The 26,166-nt window shown below is 38.2% G+C and overlaps 1 long non-coding RNA gene across 1 annotated transcript; it reads left to right on the top strand.

Annotated features, from left to right (window-relative positions):
- The first annotated feature begins 4,448 nt into the window (after positions 1-4,448).
- On the top strand, positions 4,449-25,983 carry LOC144381727 (uncharacterized). The gene is made up of 3 exons (XR_013447501.1): positions 4,449-4,538; positions 21,869-21,986; positions 25,470-25,983. It is a non-coding gene; the product is annotated as an uncharacterized LOC144381727 (long non-coding RNA).
- Positions 25,984-26,166: the final 183 nt, after the last annotated feature.

Here is a 26,166-nt window from a genome sequence, read left to right as displayed (position 1 = left end):
GTTTGTGGTATTTTAAATTCACCTTTAAGTTTATGGGAATAATGGTGGCTTCTCCCTGGGTTTCATGTAATCCCCCACTGTTCTCCTTTCTTACTATTGCCCTCAGAATTCACTGCCGCTTGGTGGATCACATGTGCTGTGGGTTAGTAGGAAGAAATGATGAAACTGATAGACGGTTTAAAAAGCTGAGTGACACATGTTTTGAAGTATTGTGAAAGGCAGAGTAGTATGACTCCTCACTGGTCCCACAGCAACTGGAAAATAACTTGAGTCTTATGACATCTGGTCTGTCAGGACCAGTCACAAGCTCATATGTGAATATTTACTTGGGATCAAGCCCATCTCCTTCCCATACCTCCTTCTTCCCCTCTGCACACTTTGAAAATGTCTGAGAAGAGAATAATAATACTTTGAAAAGAGTACTTACAATGGTGCTGGTGACACATGATATGGTGAACAAGATAGAAGCAGGGTCAGGCTCCTTTTTCATGGAACTGACATTCTAGTGTGAGAAGACAGAACACAGACAATTATAACAAATGGCATAGAGTGAGAAATGCAGCAAGAAAAAAATAGGAAAACAGTAGTGTGATAAACACTGAGTAGGGTTGAAGCTGCTTTATTTGGGGTGGGCAGGGAAGTCCTCTCAGAAAGGTAATGTTTGAAATGAAACCTGAATAAGGAGCAGAAAGTAAGCAAGTAAATGTCTGGGGACATCGCATTCTAGGCAGAGAGGTTAGCAATGACAATTGTCCCCTGAGTGGGGACAAACCAAGTGGGAGAGTGGCAGAAGTTTATTGAAACAGAAGCAATGATGGACAAAATGTAGTCTAATATTTGGGTAGGAGACAGAGCATGTGGGATCTGGTAGCTGCTAGTGAGGGATCTGGGATTATCTGAGGGTCACGAAAAACCACTGGAGGGTCTCAAGTAGGAAATGACAGAAGACAAAAAACCAAACACACAAACCTAGTTTCACTTTCAGTAATGGAAAACTTGATATTTAGAAATAATTCTCCTATGAAAAACAACTGAAAATACTGGACAAAATATTTTTTTAAATTTCTTTAAAGTGACAAAGACATAATAAAATAGTGAGGAATTATTTGGCATAGATTTGAGAATCAAGAGCCACAAGTTCAACTGACGGGGCTGATTTCGCCATGGATCATTTATTTGTGGATCCAGCAGTGGCTGAGAGGCTCAGCTGTACTTTTGGCAACAAAGGAAATAATTGGCCTTTGTCTGATGGTAGATGAGCTAACTTCATCTTCTACTGAATTAGAAAAAGAGTTCCTAATAGTTGAAAGTTTAGGTATGAGGAGGTTCATCACAGTGCTATTTACTCTAGCAGAGGATTGAAACGCACAGAACTTTCTAGAAATGGGGGATTGCTTAAATAATAATGGTATGAGCATATGATAAAATACTAACAGGAATAAAAAAAGACTACTAAAATCTTGGAAAAAAGTCTCATATATAATATAACTATAAAATGAAAAAAATTCTGACTATATTATGTACATGTTGTCCCATTTGTGTAACAATACATGCATATATGTAGAAAAGTATAGAAAAATTTTAACAGTGGTAATCTCTTGGGATTGGGGTGATGTTTAATTTCTTATTTACTTGCTTATCTATCTGTTATAAGAAAAATGTGAAAGCATTTTAATATAAATAGCTTTATATTTTTAATGATAAATAGTATATTAGAAAATATTACAGAAAAAATACTACAGAAAAGTACAAAGAAGAAAATAAAGAGCCCTGGAAGTCTCACTTCCATAGAATATCAATATTAATATTTGCTTATAAATATTCAAATAATCCTTTAGACATTTATATGCATATAGACCCAACACATTTTATACATGGGATCATACAAACCAATATTCTATTGGCAATGTTTGTTTTTTAACTCAAATATTTACTTTTTAAAGTAATTACACTTGACATATGACATTATATTAGTTTCAGGTGTACAACATAATGATTTGATATTTGTATACATCATGAAGTGATCATCACAATAAGTGTAGTTACCATCTGTCCTCATACAAAGTCACAAAAAAAATTAAGTTTTTTTCCCCTTATGATGAGAACCTTCAAGATCCCCTCTCTTAACAACTTTTAAATATATAATACAATAATATTGACTATAGTCATCGTGCTGTACATTACCTCCCCATGACTTATTTGTTTTATAACTGGAAGTTTGTACCTCTTGATCCCCTTCACCCACTTCATCCCCCCCCCAACATCCCTCCCCACTAGCAACCACCATTCTATTCTCTGTATCTTTGAGTTTTGTTTTGTTTTTTATTTTATTTTTTTATTTTTATTTTTATTTTTTTAAAGATTTTATTTATTTATTTGACAGAGAGAGAGTTAGCGAGAGCAGGAACAGAAGAAGGGGGAGTGGGAGAGGGAGAAGCAGGCTTCCCGCCGAGCAGGGAGCCCGATGTGGGGCTCGATCCCAGGACCCTGGGATCATGACCTGAGCCGAAGGCAGACGCTTAACGGCTGAGCCACCCAGGCGCCCCTGTTTTGTTTTTTAGATTCCGCATATAAGTGAAATCATATGGTATCTGTCTTTCTTGTTTTATTTATTTCATTTAGCATAATGCCCTCTAGGTCCATCCATGTTGTTGCAAATGTCAAGATTTAATTCTTTTTATGGTTGGATAGTATTCCACTTTATATGTATATCACATCTTCTTTATCCATTCATCCATTGATAAGCATTTAGGTTGTTTCCCTATCTTGGCTATTGTAAATAATGCTGCAGTGAACATAGAGATACATATGTCTTTTCGAATTAATGTTTTTGTTTTCTTCAGAGAACTTCCCAGATGTGGAATTGCTGGATCATATGGTAGTTCTGTTTTTCATTTTTGAGGAATAATCTCCATAGTGGTTTCACCATAGTTTCCATAGTGGTTGCACCAATTTACATTTCTACCAACAGGGCACAAGGGTTCCCTATAATTACATCCATGCCAGCATTTATTATTTCTTATATTTTTGATAATAGCCATTCTGACAGGTGTGAGATCATATTTCATTGTGCTTTTGATTTGCATCCCCCTGATGATGAGTGATTGTTGAGCATCTTTTCATGTGCCTATTTGGCCATGTGCATGTCTTCCTTAGAAAAATCTGTATTCAGATCCTTTGTCCATTTTTAATTGGATTATGTATTTTTTTTGTTATTGAGTTGAATTCTTTATATATTTTGGATATTAACCACTTCTCAGATATATGACTTGCAAATATGTTCTCCCATTCAGTAGGTAGCATTTTCATTTTGTCAATTGTTTCCTTCGCTGTGCAGAAGCTTTTTAGTTTGATGTAGTCCCATTTGTATATTTTTGCTTTTGTCACCATTGCCTTTGGAGTCAGAGTTGAAAAAATATAACCAAGAGCAATATCAAGGAGCTTACCCTCTATGATTTCCTCTAGGAGTTTTATGGTTTCTGTTCTTACAGGTAGGTCTAATTCATTTTGAGTTGATTTTTGTGTATGGTATAAGATAGTGGTACAGTTTCGTTCTTTTGCATGGGGCTCTTCAGTTTTCCCACCACCATTTATTGAAAACACTGTCCTGGGCGCCTGGGTGGCTCAGTTGTTAAGCGTCTGCCTTCGGCTCAGGTCATGATCCCAGGGTCCTGGGATCGAGCCCTGCGTCAGGCTCCCTGCTCCGCGGGAAGCCTGATTCTCCCTCTCCCACTCCCCCTGCTCGTGTTCCCTCTCTCGCTGTGTCTCTCTCTGTCAAATAAATAAATAAAATCTTAAAAAAAAAAAAAAAAAGACTATCCTTTCTCCATTGTATATTCTTGCCTCCTTTGTTGTAAATCAATTGATCATATATGTAGGGGTTTATTTGTGGACTCTATTCTGTTCTATTGATCTATGAGTGTGTTTTTATGCAAATACTATATTGTTTTGATTACTATAGTTTCGTAATATAGTTTGCAATCTGGGAGTGTGATGTCTCCAGCTTAGTTCTTCTCTCTCAAGATTGCTTCGACTACTCAGGATCTTTTGTGGTTCCATACAAATTTTAGAGTTGTTTGTTCTATTTCTGTGAAAAATACCTTTGGAATTTTGATAGGGATTGTATTAAATCTACAGATTGCATCAGGTAATATGGGCATCTTAACAATATTAATTCTTCCAGTCCACGAGCATAAAATATCTTTGCAATTTCTTTCATAAAGAGTTTTCAGAGTACAGGTCTTTTACCTCCTTGCTTAACTTTATTCCTAGATATTTTAAGTTGTTTGATGCAATTGTAAATGGAATTGTTTTCTTAAATTCTCTTTCTGAGAGTTCATTGTTAGTATATAAAAATGCCGGAGCGGGTGTGGAGGGTGGAGTGCTCACCTGCTGACGCTAGAGGGAGAATACAAAAATGGCGCCCACCCACACCTGCACGCGCCAGGCAGAGGGAGAGTGCAAAGATGGTGCCTGCTTGTGCCTCCAATCCGGAGAGAGTCCCAACAAACTTCTGCACCTCCCGCAGATGACTTAAGGTTAGCAAATGAATTTCCCTTATCTATGGTCCAGGCGCTTTTCAATCTGCTGCTTTTGCGCTGGGTCCCGGAACAAATGAGTCTGTGTGTGAGCCTTCTAAGAGTGGAATCTCTGTTCCCTACCGACCTATGTTTCTCCTGGAATGTAAGCCCCATTGGTTTTTAATGCCAGGTATTTTGAGGGCTCATCTCTCTGGTGCAAGGCCAAAGGGTTGGGTGCCTGATGTGGGCACATACCCTAATTCCTCAGGGAGAAGCTCAGTATTTGTGAGGTTCCCTCTAGCTCCTCCTGACTGTAGGTTGCTGCACTGGGGGTGGGGCTTTTGGAGAGACCTGTCTCTGCTTCCCTTCTAGTTTTAATGTGGCCATTTTATCTTTTGCTGTGGAGAATCTGTTCAGCTGGTTTTCAGGGTTGGTTGGTTGGTTGGTTTTTGAGAGAGAATGGCTGCATATGTGGTTCTATAGATTTGTTGTGTCCATGGGTGGAGGGGAGTTCAGGGTCTTCCTAGACCGCTATCTTGTACCACCCTATCCCACATTGTTTTTTTTAACTTCATAACATTTAACTTTACTTCAATTCTATTATTTATTTGATCAATTGCCTATTGATAACTGTTCAAGCTTTTGAAAAATTTTCAGTTATTAACTATAGTTCAATGAACGTTTTTCTACATTGATGTAATAAAATCTTTTAAAAATATTTAAGAAGGATTTACCCCTCAGCTAGGTCCCCAGAGCACTTAGCCTTTTTCATAACACAGGCCAAGTAGACACAGCTGACCTCAAAAAGTTGCAGAATGTAGTAGTACCTGATTAAGGAAACTTCTACCCTACAAAATATTTTGCCTCCAAGAGGCACTTAAACTACTTTAACGAGGAACACGTTTTTCCCTTATACAATTAAATATCTAAAGGTAGAGAAATTTTTATTCTAAAGTCAACTCTCATGGACAAGTTGAAGGACCAATGTTTTATTTATGATGGGACAATTTTGCTCTTTCTCATTTGCTGGGCTTTATGCAAGGCTGTGGCGTTTACTTGGGCACAACTTGGAGGGCCTGTCTTCTCATTCACATCTGTGCGGATGGCCCAGCTAGGTCATGTGAAATCTGTGTGGTTATGCCGCTGATGTCCTGGTGTTTGGTGTAGTTTGTTTCTTGCTTGGTTTGTTTGTTGGTGTACTACTTTCCTAAAAGAAATACAAGGGAGAAAAATCCCGGTGATATGTTTCAGAATTTCAGAATAGTAGTAATGACAATAGTGTTCCACACAGAAGTTTAGAGAAGTTACATATAAGAGAACAAAGACTTCTTTCATAATTAAGACAGAGTTGGTTTGACAGAGGTTTTCAGTAAATCACACCACCAAATATAGAAACTAAGCTTGCTGACTCAGTCTATTGCACTAACCACTAAATTCAGCTTACTTCCTTAACCATGCAGGGCAGAAACAAGGGATAGAAATATGCCAACCTTTCTGGAACAGGCAGACTCTGGAAAACTGCCAATTCTGGAGGCTGACCTGCATAGTGCATCATTTTACAGAATGCATACCACACCCAGAAACCTTGGAGAAACCGTCATAACATAGATGAGATAATCTCAAAGCTTTCTGATTTCATGTTGAAATGACTAACATGTCAGTAGAAGGTTCTTAAATTCTTTAGAAGGAACTTAAATTCTTTATTCTGGAAATAGGCAATAATTTTAGGATCCCAGAAAATTTAAATCAGTGTTGATTCTGTATGTTTGGGCAGTTGATGGGGAGATCGTGCTATTTCAATTCCACAAATCAGGGGCACAAAGACACATTAAAATAAGAAATGAGACACCACACCAGAATGAGTTAATACAATGTTAACGAAGGCAATAAATCCAAGAGGTGATTTCATAAAAATGTCATCAGCGTATTTGCCAAGTAGAGAATCACATTATCTCGATCCTGTCTCTTATTTCATTATACCTAAATTCTATATACCCACAGTCGTTCTTTTTGATCTAGGAGAAATACTTTATACCAAGAACAAACTTATATATGACTTATATATATCTCTTATATAAGTCATGTCTTCCTTATTGTATTAGCTTTAATTAGTTAGCTGATGAGGTCTTCGAGTGCTACCCCAATGTCAGCATGTTTGAGATGGATTGATTGATTCATGTTTCATTCAATTCAGCCAATGTGTGTTGAGCCCCCACAATGTACCAGGCATCATGCTAGGCTGGGCATATAAAACTGAATAAAGGTGAAAAGTTCTTGACTTTATGGAACTTAGAGTCTGGAGGGAGAGATGGACAAAAAAACCAAAACAAATAATTATAGATTAACATGATTGCTGTGCAGGACTAAACAGGATGCTTGATGGAGAATAACAGTGGGAACCATAGTGGTCAGGCTGGGGATAGCCTCTCTGAGGAGGAGAAATTTAAGTTAAAACCTGAAGGAAGAAAAGGAGCCAGGCTGGAGATGAACAGGAGAGAGACTTTTCAGCAGAAGGAGTCAATGGCCAGAGGATGGAACTTGGTGTGGAGGCAGGTGCACGTGAGGATGAAGAGCTGTGCTGGGCACTGGGGAGGGTGGACATGGACTGGGTTCCTTGGAGGATTTACAATGAAGTAGAATCATAGTAAAAGATGGACACACATAGCTCAGTCCCTAGGGCCAGATATATTTTTGAATTCAGAACTTGTTTTGCATTTTAGAAAGTCAATATAATGCACACATGAAACCATATAGTAACCCATCTACTATGTAACTCTGCCAGAGGCACCTGGGGGCGGTACCCTGTAATCAAACGCATTAATATACCTGCAGTGACCCATGGATATTCACACAAAGTGAGACCAATAAAGACTATACATGGCCCTGCATCAGTTTCCTTAGGCTTTGCTGCCAAATGAGTTCGGCTCCAATTAGATTTTGCTACCAACTAAATTATTAAAAACAAAATCAGTTTTCAGAGCTTTTGGATTTGGACTGGTGGATGACAGATGACAGATCTGTAATTATCCTCCCCTTCCCCAATCATTCGACTAATAGTCCATAATTCGTTAATTTGACAAATTATTTTTTGAAGGCTTTTCTAGGTGCCAGGTAGTGTTTTGACCAGAAATGTATTAAACATGAAAAATTCATATATTTTTAAATAGGAAACTTCTTTTAAAAATTAGCCATGTAAAAAAATATATATATCTATGTAAGTTTAAAATGTTAATTTTCTATAGTAAAATATTACTAACAACCACAGAGGCAACAAACCTGAATCAGCTAGCACAAAGCCTCTTGGTATGTAGGCTGACTTAGAAGAACCTAGTGGCAAGTTCTTGGTCAGAGGGGGGTGAGGTGCTGGAATCTACAGTTGGCTTCCCTGAACCTCCTTTAATGTGACAATGTCCAGAGCCTATCAGAAGTTCCTCATGCTCACATTTGCCTTTGATAATTAACGGAGTGTATCTGCCTGTGATGAAATATTTGTGATACAGGATTTAGAGGAAACATGTAGAACCAAGAGTATATTTTGGATAATTCTTGTTCCAAATAATGAATTTCAATACTGTTCTTGCAATAGCGCCAGATACTGAGGTAAGAACTTTGCATGGTTTCATTTATCCTAAAAAATGAGGTAGATACAAATATTTATTTCCTTTTTAAGAATCAAGGAACAGGGGTGCCTGGGTGGCTCAGTCAGTTAAGCGTCTGCCTTCAGCTCAGGTCATGATCCCAGGGTCCTGGGATTGAGTCCCGCATCGGGCTCCCTGCTCCGTGGGAAGCCTGTTTCTCCCTCTCCCACTCCCCCTACTTGTGTTCCCTCTTGCTGTGTCTCTCTCTGTCAAATAAATAAATAAAATCTTAAAAAAAAAAAAAGAAAAGAATCAAGGAACAGAGGTTTAAAAGCAATATGAAGTGGATATTGGCGTTGCACCTACAGAGATCCAGACACGCCTGGGAGTTTACCCCCCACCCAGTACCGCCCTGCTCTGGAGGTGGCAAAGAAACAATGACTGACAGGTGTGGGAGTGTGAAAGCTCAGGTCCCTTGCATCAGGTTAGGACAGCTCCTGAGATGTGGGTGACACTCCAGAGCGGCGCTGTTGAAGTTGAGCCAACCCTGTGCAGCACTTTGCCTGAGATCACACCATCTTGGTTTCCTCTTCCTGCTCAGGCTTCCCCTCCACTCTTTCCCTCACTCTGACAGGTCTCTCCCAAGCACTTCCTTTAACAAATTGCTTGCACAAAAATTCCTTTTTTTTTTTTTTAAAGATTTTATTTATTTATTTGACAGAGAAAGAGAGAGTTCACAAGCAGGGGGAGAGGCAGAGGAAGAGGGAGAAGCAGGCTCCCGGCTGAGCAGGGAGCCTGATGCGGGACTCAATCCCAGGACCCTGGGATCATGACCTGAGCCGAAGGCAGCTGCTTAACCGACTGAGCCACCCAGGCGCCCCTTGCACAAAAATTATTGCCTCCGGGTTGGCTTCTGGAGAACTCAGAGCAGCTGTGCTGAGCCCTGGGGAATTCCTGACCCGTGGAAACCATGAGAGATTAAAAAAAAAAAAAGATTGTTGTTTAAACCGTGATTTGATATATGCAGCAATAAGTGGTTAGGACTCCCTGCTATGCTGCGGTAAGCGTGTACCAGCAGGGGTTTTTCCAGCTCTTTCTCAGAGGGATCTGTGGCTAAATTCATCATGATCAGGCATACATATATTCCAGATAGAAGGTTTCCCTTCTTGCTGTAGGGCCTCGGCTACAGAGTGTCTGGGCTGTGAAACAACGTCACCTTGGGTCAGCGCACCCACTTCCTGGTAGATGAAGTGTGACAAAGTATAAACCACCATGGGATCCACTGAACCTACCACGAACCCCCTCACTCGGAAGATTTTAGCCTGATAGAGCACAGGACGGTCTCTTGAAGGCACAGCAAAGAGTGGTGTATGCGATCCTTCAGGATGTGGCTTGAACCATAGAACAACAGGCATTACATACCGCTGGGTACCCAACAGGAGGAATACGGAGGTTCAGGAACCAGAGGCAGGAATAGCAGTGGCCCTGCTCACCATTACTCCGCGTGACCTACTTCTTGTGCCTCTGGATATGTTTTTATACCTTCCTTTCGCTCTCCCAGCTTGGGGATACTTCCAGAGCCATAGCGTGTGGTTCCTCTTGGCCAGACTGGTCCGCACACTGCTGGAGGCTTTCTACTTACAAAGGGCTGGAGGTGCCTGAGAATTTATGTTGCCCTCCTTTCCCCACCAGTGCTGCCGGCTTGAGTGTGGGGCACAAAAGCGTGGCTCCCTTGCCACAGACTGGGACAACCTGAGGCTGAGCTTGCCCTCTGGACTTCCCTCGCAGGACGGGCTCCATGTGAGGTCTCATCCTTGCTTGCCTTCCTCTCCTTCCTTCTGCTTCAGAGGACCCTCCCCTAACTCACTTCCTAGGGTCACAAACAAAACAAATTGTGGAATCAGGACCTAGAGTTTATTGTATTCATTCTTTATCTGAATTTCAAATTTAACAGGGTGTCCTGTATTTTATCTGGTAACCGTATCAGGACACTAGCCCAAGTCTGTCTTATTCCAGTACCTCTGCAGTTTTTTTTTAAATTAAAAAATCATTTTGAATCTCTGAATCTGTAGATTAATTCAGTGCATATATTATAGAATTCAGAATATAATATTATAGAATTATATAGTAAACAGTAAGTCTGCCTACCACCCCGGTGCCCAGCTACTCAGGTCTCCTTTTTTAGAAGCAATCATGGTAAACTGTTTCTTGTTTATCTTTCTAGAAATATTCTTTGTAAATGCAGGCATAATTGTGTATGTATCTCTGTAATTTGCTTTATTAGTTTAACAACCTATCTTGGAGGTAGGTCCTTATCAGCACATATAGAGCTACCTTGTTCTTTTTAATAATTACATACTTACTTTAAAAAGACTCAGTTGATAGTCATGTGGATTATGTTCAGTTTTTTGCTCTTATAGATAACCAAAGTCCAAGCTATGTTGTTTTATTCAATTTAAAGAGACTCCAGGGTTTAAGTATTAAAGTGCAGATCAACAGATTGAACTGCTGAATACTCCTAATAGGATTGAGGAGCGATGTGGTTTACTTGATAATTAGGTAGAACAGATTTCAGTGGATGCGATCTATGCTCTCTGACATTTAAAATTATTCTGCCCCCAATTACTGTGCTAGAATTTTTTAGTGGATATGAATACATGTTTGACCCGATTCTTTACAATAACTCCCCAAGAAAACTAATAGCTATTTACCAATACAAATATCGTTATCACTCACAATAGGAGAGGGAATACATGGCATTGTATTTAATTTCATCTGGGCGTCAGTGCATTTTCTAAGATTAATGGACAGTGAGTGGAATGCCTACTGCTAAAATCCAGTAAGACAAGAGTGTGTTTTAAAAGCGTTGTTTCTGGGATAAGCAGAAGGTCCTATAAATCAGTTGCACTCCTTTCTAGAAAAACACCCTCAGAGAAAGTGGAAGGTAGGTTCCCAGAAGGTTGTTTTGCTAATATGTAACAGAAGGGAAGACACGTTTCAGGGCAAGAAGACACAGGTCCAATTTGCTCAGGGTAGAGCCAAATGATGAGTTTAGAGGTTATGGGAGACTGACAAGGGCACATAGTCTGGTATATTGTCAAACGGAAGTTCTTGCTGGCTGAGAAGATAGTGGGGAAAATGGGGTGATGGTGTAGTATGCGAGAAATTATTATTATAGACTAATATTTATTTGGGGCAACTCTCATTAGGTTAGAAATACTCCAGGGGTGCCTGGGCGGCTCAGTCGGTTAAGCGTTTTGCACTCTTGATTTTGGTTCACGTCATGATCTCAGAGTCGTGAGATCGAGCCCCATGTAGGGCTCCATGCTGGGTGTGGAGCCTGCTTGAGATTCTCTCTCTCCCTCTCCCTCTGCCCCTCCCCACTCTAAAAAAAAAAAGAAAAAAAGAACAAGAAGAAATTCTCCTGTCCTCAGTAGGTGTACATTACAGTAGCCTGACATGGAAACAAAGATGCTATCTAAAAACAAGAGTTGTTCTGAACAGAATTCATATGTTAAAGTATAATATAAAAGTAATATGCATGGTTTAGATTTCCTTAAATTCCATAATTCTTTGCTAGTCAAGCATATACAACTACTCCCTGATAAGCTTCCATAAAGGCAGGCTAACACAGTAGGAATTTGGTTTAAAAGGGAAGATAAAGGTTCTGCAATCACTATCTATCCTGTGTTTCCCTCCCTCCACAATTAATCTTTTCACTACCTTTAAAAACATGTTTATTACTTAAGGAAGAAACAGCTTTGAAATATTAGATAAGTGTGTGGAGTTTTCAACCTGGTTCTATGGTAAACTTATTATTTGAGAAAGGAACATTAGCAGATTTGACCCCATCGCTTTGCCTTTTTTTTTTTTAACACTCTTATGTCCACTGGTACTGGGTAGCAGGTACACTCTGAGTGGTGTGCATGGTATTTGTTCGCTCACACTTTATACATTAAATAAACATCACAGGAACTGAAACAATCGATGCTTCTCAAGTATAAGGATCCTCTCAGCCACAGGATTTACTTTAGCACTTCCTGAGAAGTGCTATTGTAAATATACAAGCCATGCCACCCACTTGCAAATTGCACTTGAGCACCACGTGAATGCGTCTCTTGAACGAACATGAAGGGGCTAGATTGCAAAAAACAGCCTTCCGAAAACAAACATAAAACACTGATTTTTTTTTCTTCCAGGCATTGCCTGGTGATACTAGTCTGCCTACTCTCCTGTTTCTTATTTCTTACTCTTTCTAAGCTACCTATACTTCATTGTTTCGTGTAAATTCGAAAATGGTAAAAACAGTGAATATGATCTTTATTCTAAAGCATCTTCCCTTCCTGTCTTTATTAGTCCACTACCTGGCTTTCCTGTCCTTGTGGGTTGGCAGTGGAAGAGAGGAAGAGTTTTCCTTGCTCCTCTTAGGGTCTCTGGCTGGGTCTGAACATTAAACTGACAAAGACAGATGAACAGGAGAAAAGCATGCGCGTTTTATCGAATTTTTACATGTACATGGAACCCACACAAGAGAATGAGGACCAGAAGTGACTGGAGCAGGAAGCTTTTTTATCTTTTATGTGAAGAAACAATAAACGTGTGGAGAACTGACAAAACAAAGGGGTTCGGGCTTAAGGTAGTAAATGGTGAAGAAGTTACTAGGAAGATAAAGGTTTAGTTTAGTAAGGTTTGTTTGCAGATTCTTCTGGTGCCTTCTCTGGGCTGATAAGAGTTTATCTCCAGTAAAAGGAGACTCAACGTCCTGTGTTTAAGCAGAAAAGGGGCGGCTTTGTCTGCCATTACTGCTTCATTGTTTTCAGCCCAAAATAATTTGTATGGCAAAGAGGCATATTTTAGGGTGACATATTCTGGTTTTCTTCAGCAAATAGGAGTCATGGAATCAAATGACTCCAAGCCCAGGGGCACTTGGAAGGGACATCTGGTAGAAAAATCCAAGAGAAATAAATATAGAATTTTAGATTTCCAGGGCTGGAAGGAACCTTAAAGAGAATTCAACCCAATATCAGATATTTGAATCTCTCCGGAAATGTGCAGAATTGTTTAAAACACAATTTCTAGTTTGCGAACCCTTGCGTCCTGAAGCCTACTTCCTTCCCACTTTTGAACATTAAATTACCAATTTCTAAGTTTCTGGCCAGTAATGTTTAAAACTGTCATAAATTATTGTACATCTCACATAAAACTAATATCATATGTCGTTGCCTATAGTAAGTTTGTATTTATTTTTCTTTCTTCTTCAAGATAATCTTCTGGTACATTTTTCTATTTTCTATTTTCTCATAGCAGTGAGAATACAGATATTATCACTGTTTTCCTATTCTCTTCTTGGTTCAAATCTCAAAGAGTATTGAACTGGGAACTTGAGCGTAATTAGCAGAGATAATAAAACAAGAAAAAGTAGATACAATAAACTATTTAAAAAATCAAATTCTGAAGCCAAAGGGCACTTTAGTTAGCTATCATTTAGTAAAATATCTTCATTTTAGAAGATGAAGAAAGGAAGACCAAGAATGTTTGTGTGACTTGTCTAGTGATACACAGGTGGTTATGGTGGATCCTCTGCTAGGTCCCATTCTCTTGAATTCCAGAAGGGCTGTAAGGCAGATCTCAAGAGAAACTTCAATGCATGAAAGGTATTCCAGCTTCTCCTTTCTGAAAACTTGTTTACTAGACCTTTGGATTCTGAGAACTTGATTTCTTTTTCTCTTTCTCTCACTCTCTTTTTATTTTTTTTGCACATCAGCTAACTCCAATTTAAACTTTCAGCCTCAGAGTAATGAGAAATAGCATCCACTGAGCCTATTAAATTCTCAGAAAATTCTGGGTCTGGAAAAGATTCCAGAGGCTCCCAGTTTGGGCTATTTATAATGATAAAGGGGAACAATAATATACGTGATCTAAAATAATAAATAATTTTTAAGAAATCTTAATTTAAATATGAAAATTAACAAGTAGGCTAACATATTAATGGGAAACATCCTTTTTAGGCAAAGCATATATATGCAGAATATTTAGGGCTTTACTTTCAAAAGGGGAGGACTTATGTAACTCCATCCACCACCATCCCTACAAGTTGTAAGAGAAACTTTGATAAAAGCAGTGATATTCTGGAATATATTTCAGATAGAAGAGGTCTAAGCAATAGGTTATGGCTCATTTTAAAGGATGGAATATATTTAATTTATGTAGAGAGGTGGATAGAGCTAATCAGCTTTCTATGATAAAATTCCTAGGATGGACCTCATTGAGAAATGCTGTAATGTTGAGGGAAGAACCAAAAGGAAGGGTCACTTGTAACCACTTCTAGGACTATTATTAACGTGGCTGTCTGTGTAAACAGTCATGCTCATTCCCGCCTGCACTCCTGCGGTAAATTAATTTTTGAAATCCATTCTATCTCTGTGTATCTTCTCTTTTATTATCAAATTTCTGATTCTCAGGTTTCTGTTTGTTTGTTTGTTTGTTTTTAATAGAGGACATAATCTATTTTTCTTAAAAAGGAACTCCAGCTTTACGTCTCTTCTCCTTGGAGATTTTGCAAACTCGATTTATCATGAATAATTGAGAGTTTACTTTTGTTGGAAACATTTTTTTATGACTACATCAATATACAGAAAATAAAAAGATGCTGACACAAAGTTAAAAAGATGTTGACCCGCCGGCTCACCAGTCCTAAAGACTAATGTTGGATCCATGTGTGTTTGGACCCTGCCATGGCAGACCACAGCTGTTCCAATGATTATTTTTCATAACGTTGGGGAGGCAGAACACAAATGAATGAAGTTCTTCATTCTCAGTGGATGTATTTCCAGATTCCTTAGACTTTCTCTTTTTAAGAATCATTTCACGCCTTGTGTTTTCTGTTTTCTTCGCATTGTTTTTCTTCTTAAATAAGGGACCTCAGAATTAGACCCTGTTAGGAATAAATGTTTTGCTAAAACAGTGTTTCCTTTAATCTACAGCCTTTCTCCTTCAGGCCCTTTCTACTTCCTCTTCCTTAAATATCCCATTTCCCAGTTTTTGACCACTAGGTGTCATGAGTATTCACACAAATGCCTCAAAAGTGTAAAAATAAACTTTCTTAAAATAAGCCTCTGAGTATCTTGACTTTCCATATAAGATTTTATATCACTTGGGCCCACATAGTAGCTCCTATTTGTATGTGATTAAAACTCATACTAGAAAGTTCAGAAAAACTGCCAAACCCAAGGAGAACAAAATGGAAATCTTTGTGGTATATGAATGGTTTGTCAAAGGGGCAAATATGTGTAGCTTTGAACTTTGCAGAACTCATTCCTTCCAGACTCCCTTCCCCACAGGCCTCCAGAGGTGCCCTAGCCCCACCACAGGAGCTTCACAGGCACTTCCTTTTAGAGACGTGCTGCACAAGACAAGAGCACATTGATTGAAATACCCTTTAGAAATTTTTGCATTATTTTGTAATTGCATTTGTAAATGAGACACCAGGACCCACTATCATTCTTATTTGTATTTCAGCTGAAGTGTCTGATAGATTAAAAAATTATTTTCATATCATGCCTTTTGTGAGCTAGAAGGATCCTTAGAATGATCAATTCTAACTTTCTGATTTTAGGTTGGGGAAATGATACCTGGAGTGTTTTGCTCATTGTCCAAAGATGGTAGCAGAACTAGACCTTGGACGCACATCTTCTGATTCCTACTCAGAATTCATCCTCTTTGTAGTGATTACTGTTCTTAGGGTGGATTCACATATCTACCATGGAATTTTGAAGAAAATATAAATCAAAATATTCCTTAGCTTATGTTCAATATTATAAGAAAATCTTAGCTAAGTAAGCTTCCTTGGTGGAGATTTGATGTTAAAAAACAAAACCAAGGGGCGCCTGGGTGGCTCAGTCGGTTAAGCGTCTGCCTTCGGCTCAGGTCATGATCCCAGCGTCCTGGGATCGAGCCCTGCATCGGGATCCCTGCTTGGCGGGAAGCATGCTTCTCCCTCTCCCACTCCCCCTGCTTGTGTTCCCTCTCTTGCTGTGTCTCTCTCTCTGTCAAATAAATAAATAAAATCTCAAAAACAAAACAAAAACATAACCAAAATCAGTCTATTAGTTATCATCACGATGATAAGAAACAAATCTTACTGCTCTCATTCTATAGAATTTACAGATCATATCTTAATTCAGAGAGATGGAATGGCTGCTTCACTTAGCTTTTTGCATTGCTGCCAGATCCATACCCATCTTTCAATGAAGTTTTTTTTTTCCCCCAAAGGAAGACGGCCATATTTAATGGAAAGATGTAGTCTATATATTGGAATTCTAAGTCTAAAAGAATATTCTTGTTGTTGTCACCAAGGTGAAAAGGAAATTAGCTTAGTCACTTGGATATAAATGGAGTGAAAAATATTCTATTTTTCCAAGTAGCTGTATCATAAAATAATTTTGTTTGTGTAATGCACGTTATTTCTTAGGATAAACAGGGCCATCCTTGTATGATCAAAAGGTTGGGACAATCCATGTCCAGGATGTTTACTCACTTTCCAGGGAGAGGATCCTATAGACCCCTCTGGTAAATATGGCTCTTTTCATTCTGACCCAGATTTCCATGGTAAACCCAGGTGCAGAAATTCTTTGAGTAAAACTTTTCATCTAATTATAATACTAAACAATCGCTTTGGCTAAATTTTCTTATAAAAAATTTAAACACTGAATTAAAAATTTTCTGGTGACAACAATGCATGGAAACTAGTTACACTGGTAATTTCAACCAGTGTTTGAAATATTCTACCCAAAAAAGTTACAACACAAAATAAGTTGGTGAAATAAGTTTGTCTGCTTAAAACCCTTTCTCAGACATTTACAATTTTGCTTAGCATATTATAGACTGAAAAATCCTGCAATTAGGAAACTTGTTGTAAAAGGACAAATAACATCTTGTGAAAAACAGGTTGAGAAACTTTGATTGCCAAAATAACATAAAATACTTGACTGATAAATCAAGTAGTCTGTGTCTTGTGATGTGCAATTCTTCAATTTGATTTTTATCTCATTTATTGGCAGTATCTTGACAGTATCCCCTTTGCCTCCATGGCCACTTTCTGGCCAGCAAGATTCGTAATTGCAACATCGAAGACTCAGGCCCTGCCAAATTTATCCACAGAATTTCCTAAGTATCAATGTCCTGTTGACAGATGGACTATTTTAAAATATTATTTTCACAGGGTATAAAACAGTTGTTTCAATTGATTTCCTCTAACCCATTTATTTCTTTCACTTAATGTAAAAAGAGGTCAAATAAGCCTGGACTAAAAATGCAATTGTTTTATTTCCTGGGAGCTGATATTATGGTTGTTGAGTGGTTGTAGAAGTAGCTTGCCTATTCAAGATAAAATACTAACTTTTTAGTGTGGCATAAAATGTTGAGTGCATTTGTTTCTAAGGTGGCGTGGAAGTGGTATGCCCAGATCACCACTGATAACAGAGCTTTAGCACAAGAAATCAAGATAAAACCAGGTAACCTGGGCTAATGTCTTACTTTCTTGTTATAAATTAGCTTTGGGTCCTGATACTTCCGTAACTGGGTTGTTCTGTAAGCCTGATGGAAAACTGTAACAATATTTTGCACTGTTTTGTTTGTAGCCATAGCTTCTGTGATAGGCTTTCCCTGTGTTTTCTATTCCTCCATCCCAAGAGAGAGGATTCATTTACATTAGTTTGTCATCATCCCATACAAAGAATTCTTACTAGGCAGTTTTATACCAAGCTATTGCAAAAGCCATTGACTACCCTCAAGTTCAAGTTCAATTTGAAACTCAGTGCCTCTGGAACTAGACTAATCCCCAACTCTTGTTAATTTTGTGCAGAGTATCAGCATTTTCTTCTGATACACATGCCATGAATCCTAGCAATAAGTTCCCTAAAGAATTACTTGCCCTTTCTTCCTCGAAGGGGATATAATGAGTGTGGTCATGGGAACCCAGAAGTTCCCATCTGCTACTTCAACTGATCTCCCATTGCCCTTCTCCTTTCCTCATGAAAAATAGATGAATTTCTTTTCTCTAAATATTCTATGCTTCTACTTGCTGCCATGTTTTGTGCATGTACTTCTATCAGAATGCCATTCCCTTCCTTTATCACCGAATAAATTCGTCCCATATTTCTAGGCTTGGTTAAAGCAGTGCCTTTTCTGCACTATCTTTCATGTTCATTCTGAGGCTCAGAGAAAACTTCAATTGCCATGAAAAAAATTAAGATTAGAGATTAGAATAGTTAGTGTATTACTTATGATAGGAGTAGCTGCTATAGCGCACATGACTCAAAATATATAATTGTTCAAAAATGTATGATAGAAGTTTCTCTCTCAATCATATAAACTCCCAAAGAGATCGGAGGCAATTCTCCTCCAACTAGTGATCCAGGGCGTTAGGCTCATTATATCTTTGAGATTCACCATCCCTAACACTGAGCTATCTGCATCTACTAGTGGAAGAAAAAAAAAGAGGGTGAAAAAGGTGTGACCGCTTCTTGACAACCTTGATCTGGAAGTAATACGCATTACTTCCACTCATTTCTGTTTGTAAGCACAGCTCAGATGGCCCAACCTAAATGTCTTGAGCTTGGGAAGTGTGGTTCCTGACTGGGTGGCAGTTTCCTGGTGACAAAACCTACTGTGGGAGGGAAGCATATGTGTTGGGGATGACAGCTATCTCGACTACAGTTAATATTTTTATGTTTGCAAATGACATAAACCTCAATTTAATAAAGCTTAAGCAATTAGGGTATTTTAATGAAGCCATTCAGGGGGTCATTCTGAGATGCCTAGGAAAAGCTGCAGGGATCAGGCAACCCTGGGGAACTTCAGATAAGGAACCTGGAGACAACATCACCACCACAGTGATCTTTTGTCTTTGTTTTAACTGCTTGCTAACTTTGGCCTTTTGTATTGCAGAGCAATCACTTCTTACATATGGTGGGGTGGGAAATTAGCCAGCTCCAGGCTTAGAGTCTCCAAGTTTGGTGACTCCAGGAAAAAGTGAGAATGTGTGTTTACCTATTTTGCTGTGTAAAAATCCCGGGGACAGACTCTGGCCAATTTGGCTCATATGTTCCCCCTCTGGACCAATTACTGTGGTTAGTGCTAAGAAGTGCTCTGATTGGCTAGGCTAGAGTCATGTGTCACTCCCCCCACCCCCATTTTAGCGGAGGCAGGCACTATGATGGCAGTTCTATACATGAGAAGCCTAAAATCAAACTGTCCAAAGAAAGGTAGGAGCTGATATTACCAAAGAATGAACAAAGATTTTCTGGGTAGGACAGAAAAAAAAAAAAAAAATCTATTATAGAAATGCTTTTTGAAAAAAAAAAAAATTAAGAATAATGAATTGAGACTCTGAGATTTTATTCTAAAGATCAGTTTTTTTTTTTTTAAGATTTTATTTATTTATTTTGAGAGAGAGAATGAGAGAGAGAGAGCACATGAGAGGGGGGAGGGTCAGAGGGAGAAGCAGACTCCCTGCTGAGCAGGGAGCCCGATGCGGGACTCGATCCTGAGACTGCAGGATCATGACCTGAGCCAAAGGCAGTCGCTTAACCAACTGAGCCACCCAGGTGCCCCCTAAAAATCAGTTTTCTATATGTTTTCCTAACTTCTATAAGAGTAAAATACTTAAATTTGATAGTAACCTGAAGAAAACTTCAATCTTCTCCATATTTATGTTAGTTGCCAGATGTCAAATTTCATTTTATTTGATGTTTCACTTTACCATACCATGAAATTTTCATAAGGGGCCATAATATGGGAATGAGATAAAAAATCTATTCTTCCAACTGCACATGGGTCAGAATTAGTATAACCATATATTTTGGTTTTTGCTGGTGACAGTCGTGTTTATTTCTCTTGTCTTAGAATGTGAAAAGTTTTACAAAAAGTGTATTAGGAAATAATTTCATTATTTCACTAAATTGCCACTATTTAACACTGTCTTCTCTGAGTTGCCTTTGTTAAAATATGAATCCAAGGACTTGGCAAGCTTCTGTGCTGAGAGAAAACAGTGCTTCCTTAGGTTCCTTTATTTTATTTAGCCATGTCTAGTGGGATCTGTACAGTACTTTATTTATTTTTTTTTTTTTAAAGATTTTATTTATTTATTTGACAGAGAGATAGAGAGAGCACAAGTAAGCAGAGAGGCAGGCAGACGGAGAGGGAGAAGCAGACTCTCCACTGAGCAGGGAGCCCGATGTGGGACTCGATCCCAGGACCCTGGGATCATGACCTGAGCTGAAGGCAGCCGCTTAACCGACTGAGCCACCCAGGTGCCCCTGTACAGTACTTTAGATTCCCGTTCCTGGAACTTTAGCAAAAGCAAAAGTGAAATGGACCATTGACAAGGTAATTGGAAAGAATAAATTTCTGGAAATTAAAATTGTGTTGTTTTAGTAAATATTTTTCATTAACTAAACTATATATGTATATATATTCTTGTGTATATTTTTTTTTTAAGATTTTATTTATTTATTTGACAGAGAGAGACAGCAAGAGAGGGAACGCAAGCAGGGGGAGTGGGAGAGGGAGAAGCAGGCTTCCTGCTGAGCAGGGAGCCTGATGCAGGGCTCGATCCCAGGACCCTGAGATCATGACCCGAGCCCAAGGCTGATGCTTAATGACTGAGCCACCTAGGCGCCCCTATTCTTGTGTATATTCTTGATTAGATTCTAGTCTTTCTTGTAGGCTAGCTATACTCCCACCTTTGAATAATGTGAGATAAAATTTAGTTATTCTTCAGTTTTATAAAGAACATTTATTATATACTAGGTACCATTTTCTAGGTACTGGGAATAGTCATAAAACAGTGGACAGGGGTGCCTGGGTAGCTCAGTTGGTTGAGTGTCTAACTCTTGGTTTCAGCTCAGGTCATGATCTCAGGGTTGTGGGATTGAGCCCCTCATCAGGCTCCACACTCAGTAGGGAGTCTGCTTGAAATTCTCTCCCTCTCCCTGTGTCCCTCCCCCTGCTCTCTCTCTCTCAAATAAATAAATAAATCTTTTAAAAAAGATCATATGATCTTCTCCATAGATGAAGGAAAAGCACTTAACAAAATTCAACATTTTTTCATGATAAAAAGTCTCAACAAACTGGAAACAAAGGGAATGTCCATCAACATAGTAAAGGCTACATATCACAAGCCCAATGCTAATATCATACTCAATGATGAAAAGATGAAAGCTTTTTCTCCAAGATTTGGAATAAGGCAAGGATGCCCTCTCTCACCATTTTGTTCAGCATAGTAGGAGAAGTCCTAGCCAGAGTCATCAGACAAGATAAAGAAATAAAAGACATCCAAATTGAAAAGGAAGAAGTAATATTATCTGTTTGCAGATGACATATTATATACAGAAAACCTGAAAGACTCCAGTAAATAACTGTTAGAATTAATAAACAAATTCAGTAAAGTTGTAGAATATAAAATCAATATACAAAAACCTGATGTATTACTGTACACTAACAAATAAGGATCAGAAAGAGAAGAAAACAATCCCATTTATAATTATATCAAAAATTATAAATACTTAGGAATAAATTTAGCCAAGGAGGTGAAAGTTCTATATGCTGAAAAGTATAAGATGTTGGTGAAAGAAATTGAAGAAGACACAAATAAATGAAAAGATATTTCATGTTCATGGGTTGGAAGAATTAATAAAATGTACACACTATCCAGGGCAATCTACAGATTCAATGCAATTGCTATAAAAATTCTAATGGCTTTTTTCACAGAAATAGAAAAAAGAATCCTAAGATTGTATGGGACCACAAAAGACCCTAAATTATCAAAGCAAGTTTGAGAAAGAACAACCCAGAAGCATCACACCTTCTCATTTCTCATATTCCAAAGGTATGATAATTAAAACATATGGTATTTTCATAAAAACAGATATGTAGATCAATGGAACAGAATAGAGAGCCCAGAAATAAATCCATGTATATATGGTCAATTGATTTATGACAAAGTATCCAGGAATATACAATGATGAAAGGGCAGTCTTTTCAATAAATGGTGTTGGGAAAACTGGACAGCCACATGCAAAAAAATGAAACTGGGCCCCTATCTTACACCATACACAAAAATTAACTCTAAATGGATTAAAGATTTGAATTAAATGGATTAAAAATGGATTAAAGCAAAAATAAACAAGTGGGACTACATAAAACTAAAAAGCTTCTGTACAGCAGAAGAAACCATCAAGAAAATTAAAAGGAAACCTATAGAATGGGAGAAAATATTTGCAAACCACATATTCAATAAGGGGTTAATATCTATAATATACAAAGAACTCCTATAACTCAATGGCAAAAAACCAGATAAATCAATTGAAAAATGGGCAAAGAACTGAATAGACATTTTTCCAAAGAAGACATACAAATAGCCAACAAACACATGAAAAGGTGATCAACATCACTAATTATCAGAGAAATGCAAATCAAAATCTTAATGAGATATCACCAAACACCTGTTAGCATGGCTATTATCAAAAAGACAAGAGATAACATATTTTGGCAAGGATATGGAGAAAAGGAAACACTTGGGAACTGTTAGTGGAAATGTAAATTGGTGTAGCCCCTATGAAAAACACTATGGAGTTTCCTCAAAAAATAATAATAAAACTACCATGTGATCCAGCAATCCCACTCCTGATGTACAAAGGAAATAAAACCATTATCTCGAGAGCTATCTCTACTCCCACATTTGTTGCCACATTATTCACAATAACCAAAGTATGGAAACAACCTAATTGTCTGTCATTAGATGAATGGATAAAGTAAATGTAATATATAATATATATATTGATATATATAACATTAATATATAAATGCAATTACTTATATCAGAAAGAGAATATTATATAGAGAAGAATGTTATATATAACTTAGCCTTAAAAAGAAGGAAATCCTTTCATTTTTGACAACATGGATGAAACTGGAGGGCATTATACTTAGCAAAATAAGCCAGACAGAGAAACACAAATGCTGAATGATATCATTTATATGTGGAACTGGAAGGAAGGGAGAAAGGAAGGAAGGAAGGAAAGAAGGAAGGAAGGGAGGGAGGAAAGAAGGAGGGAGGAAGGGAGGGAGGGGGGAGGAAGGAAGAAAAGAAAAGAAAAGAGAAAAGAGAAACTTAATTCATAGAAACAAGAGTGAAAAAGCAGTTGCCAAGGGTCAGAGTGGGGGAAATAGAGAGAGGTAAAAGTGTACAAACTTTCAGTTATAAGATGAATAAGGTCTGGGGCGCCTGGGTGGCTCAGATGGTTAAGTGTAGGCCTTCAGCTTGGGTCATGATCCCAGGGTCCTGGGATGGAGCCTTGCATCGGGCTCCCTGCTCAGTGCGGTGCCTGCTTCTCCCTCTACTGTTTGTGCTCTCTCATTCTATCAAATAAATAAATAAATAAATTTTTTTAAAAAAAGATGAGTAAGTTCTGAGAATTTAATGTATAACATGGTGACCATCATTGATAGTATTGTATAATTGTATTTGTATTACTGAAATTTGCTAAGAGTAGAACATGAATGTTCTCACCCAAAAAAAAGGGGAAAAAAAGGTAAATATGTGAGATGATAGATGTGTGAATTAACCTAATAAGGAAAATCTTTTCACAATGTATATGTATAGCAAATCATCATGTTGTACACTTTAAATATCTTCCAGTGATACCTTAGTAAAGCTGAGAAAAGAAAAGGGAAAAAAAAAGTTATGCCAGTGTTTCTCAACTTTCTTTTCATTATCACTCCCTAATGAAACATTTTGGACATGTTTTTCCCTTATTACCCATACCCTTATGAATTTTAATACCAGAGATATTCTTTATATTTGTTTATGTTCCGTGGCTCTTCAGAGGGCCATAAGCCATTGTAATATCTAACAAAATGTTTTACACCCCCGAGAACCAGTTTTTGCTAGTGGGGTGTACTGCCCTCTTGGTGAAGCTCTGCTTTCAATGTCATCATAATTAGTGGAATAGTAAAAAGAACATTCAATTTATAGTTAGTTGCAGATTATGGAGGATTGGAATACCAACTCTACCTTGTACTATCACTCTTATTTTAGCAAAAGTATTCAATTTCCTTGAATGTCAATGCTTCATGTATAAAATAGGGTAAGGTAAAATAATAAGCAAACAAAGAAACAAGATGGAAAATATCTTATTTGCCTAACATCACAGGGTTGTTGTGAGAGCAACGTTTCCCGAGATAAGTTTATTTATCAAGATGGGACTCACCAGAAGATTGCCTATCCGCATTTTCTTCACAAAACCAGAGTCTTGATATAATTAACATAGAAAGAACCTCAGATGTTTGCACAGTAGTGATGGGAATGTGGCAATAAGGTCTGCATTTCAGTTGAGCATGCAACCAGATGATAAGGGTCTTATGTGGAACTTGTTGAGAATAAAGGAGTACTCATGCCTAATGGAGTAAAAAGTCACAAAGGGAAATCTTGGAATATTTTTTATTTAAGAACTTTGAAAATAGTATCAAACATTGCTTGACTTCAGTGAATTATTTGCAATCAAGGACTGGATTAGATGATTGCAAATCATTCCTTCTAATATTTAATTCATTGCTTTTCTATAACGAATGTAATTATCTTTAGGCAACCTAAAATATCAATGTAAATTTTTATTTCTAACCATAGTTTATTAAGTATAACATCTGTTCTTATAAAATAAGCTGAATTGGTCTAAAATGAGTTAATTAAGCTGGTCTTATAAAGTTTATTTAACTTTTAACTCTCCACAACTTCTGAAATATACAGTTTGTTGAAAAATAATAAGATGTGGGGGTGCCTAGGTGGTGCAGTTGGTTGAGCAATCAACTTGTGGGTTTGGCTCAGGCCCTGATCTCAGGGTGGTGAGATCGAGCCTGGCCTCCAGCTCCATGCTGAGTGCAGAGTCAGCTTGAGATTCTCTCTCCCTCTCTATCTGCCCCTCCCCACCTGCACTCACTCTCGCTTGCTTGCTCTCTCTCTCTCTCAAATAAATAAACAAATCTTTGAAAAAAAAAAATAAACAACCCAATAAGATGTATAACATTTATTGAGCTCATGATGTATACCAGGCCCTGGACTAGGTATGTTACAATCATGGTTTCTGATCCCCATAGCAACATGAAGGATTAATAATACATACTGTAGCAGTTAACTACTGTAGCAATGGTCATTTTATTGACTCCCAATTCTGTGTGTCACCTAGGTTGTGCTTGCTTAGGGTCACTCACGTGGACGCAGTTTTTGAGCAGCTTGGCTGGGAGCTATTTGGTCTAGGGAGGCTCAGCTAGGATGCTTTGTCTTGGCTCCACGTGGTCTCTCTTTCTCCAACAGATCAGCCTGGGCTGTAGTGTCCCAAGAAGGCAAGAATGGAAACTGCACGGCTTCCTGAGACCCAGATTCAGAACCCAACAGCATCACTTCTATTGCATTTACTGGTCGCAGCAAGTGGCAAGACTAGCCCAAATTCAGCGATGTGGATTCCATCTCGTGGTAGAAGGGGCTGACAAGAATTTTTGGCCATTTTTTTTATCTATCACACACAATCCTACACATGAGCCATTTGTTATTTATTTTGAGAAATCTCTCAGTAAACTCTTACTCATTTATTAATTTTTTATTTTCACTATCTTCAACTGAGCACAACAAAGAGGTAGGGGAAAGAAATCAAAACTTATGGGGCACCTGGGTGGCTCAGTTGGTTGAGCGACTGCCTTTGGCTCAGGTCATGATCCTGGAGTTCCCGGATGAGTCCTGCATCAGGCTCCCTGCTCGGTGGGGAGTCTTCTTCTCCCTCTGACCCTCCCCCCTCTCATGTGCTCTCTCTCTCTCTCTCTCATTCTCTCTCTCTCTCAAATAAATAAATATCTTTAAAAAAAGAAATAAAAACTTATAACAATATTATGCATGCAGTGACCCAAACAGAAGAAAAACATTCATACTGCTGAAATCTCCATGAGCTCTGAGTTTTAGAGGTAAGTCCAACAAACATATTTGAGGTATAGAAACTTCCCCCAAATGTTGCTTGTGG

Source organism: Halichoerus grypus, chromosome 5, assembly GCF_964656455.1.
Source record: "Halichoerus grypus chromosome 5, mHalGry1.hap1.1, whole genome shotgun sequence".
NCBI lineage: Eukaryota > Metazoa > Chordata > Mammalia > Carnivora > Phocidae > Halichoerus > Halichoerus grypus.
This window is presented reverse-complemented; position numbering and strand designations above follow the sequence as displayed.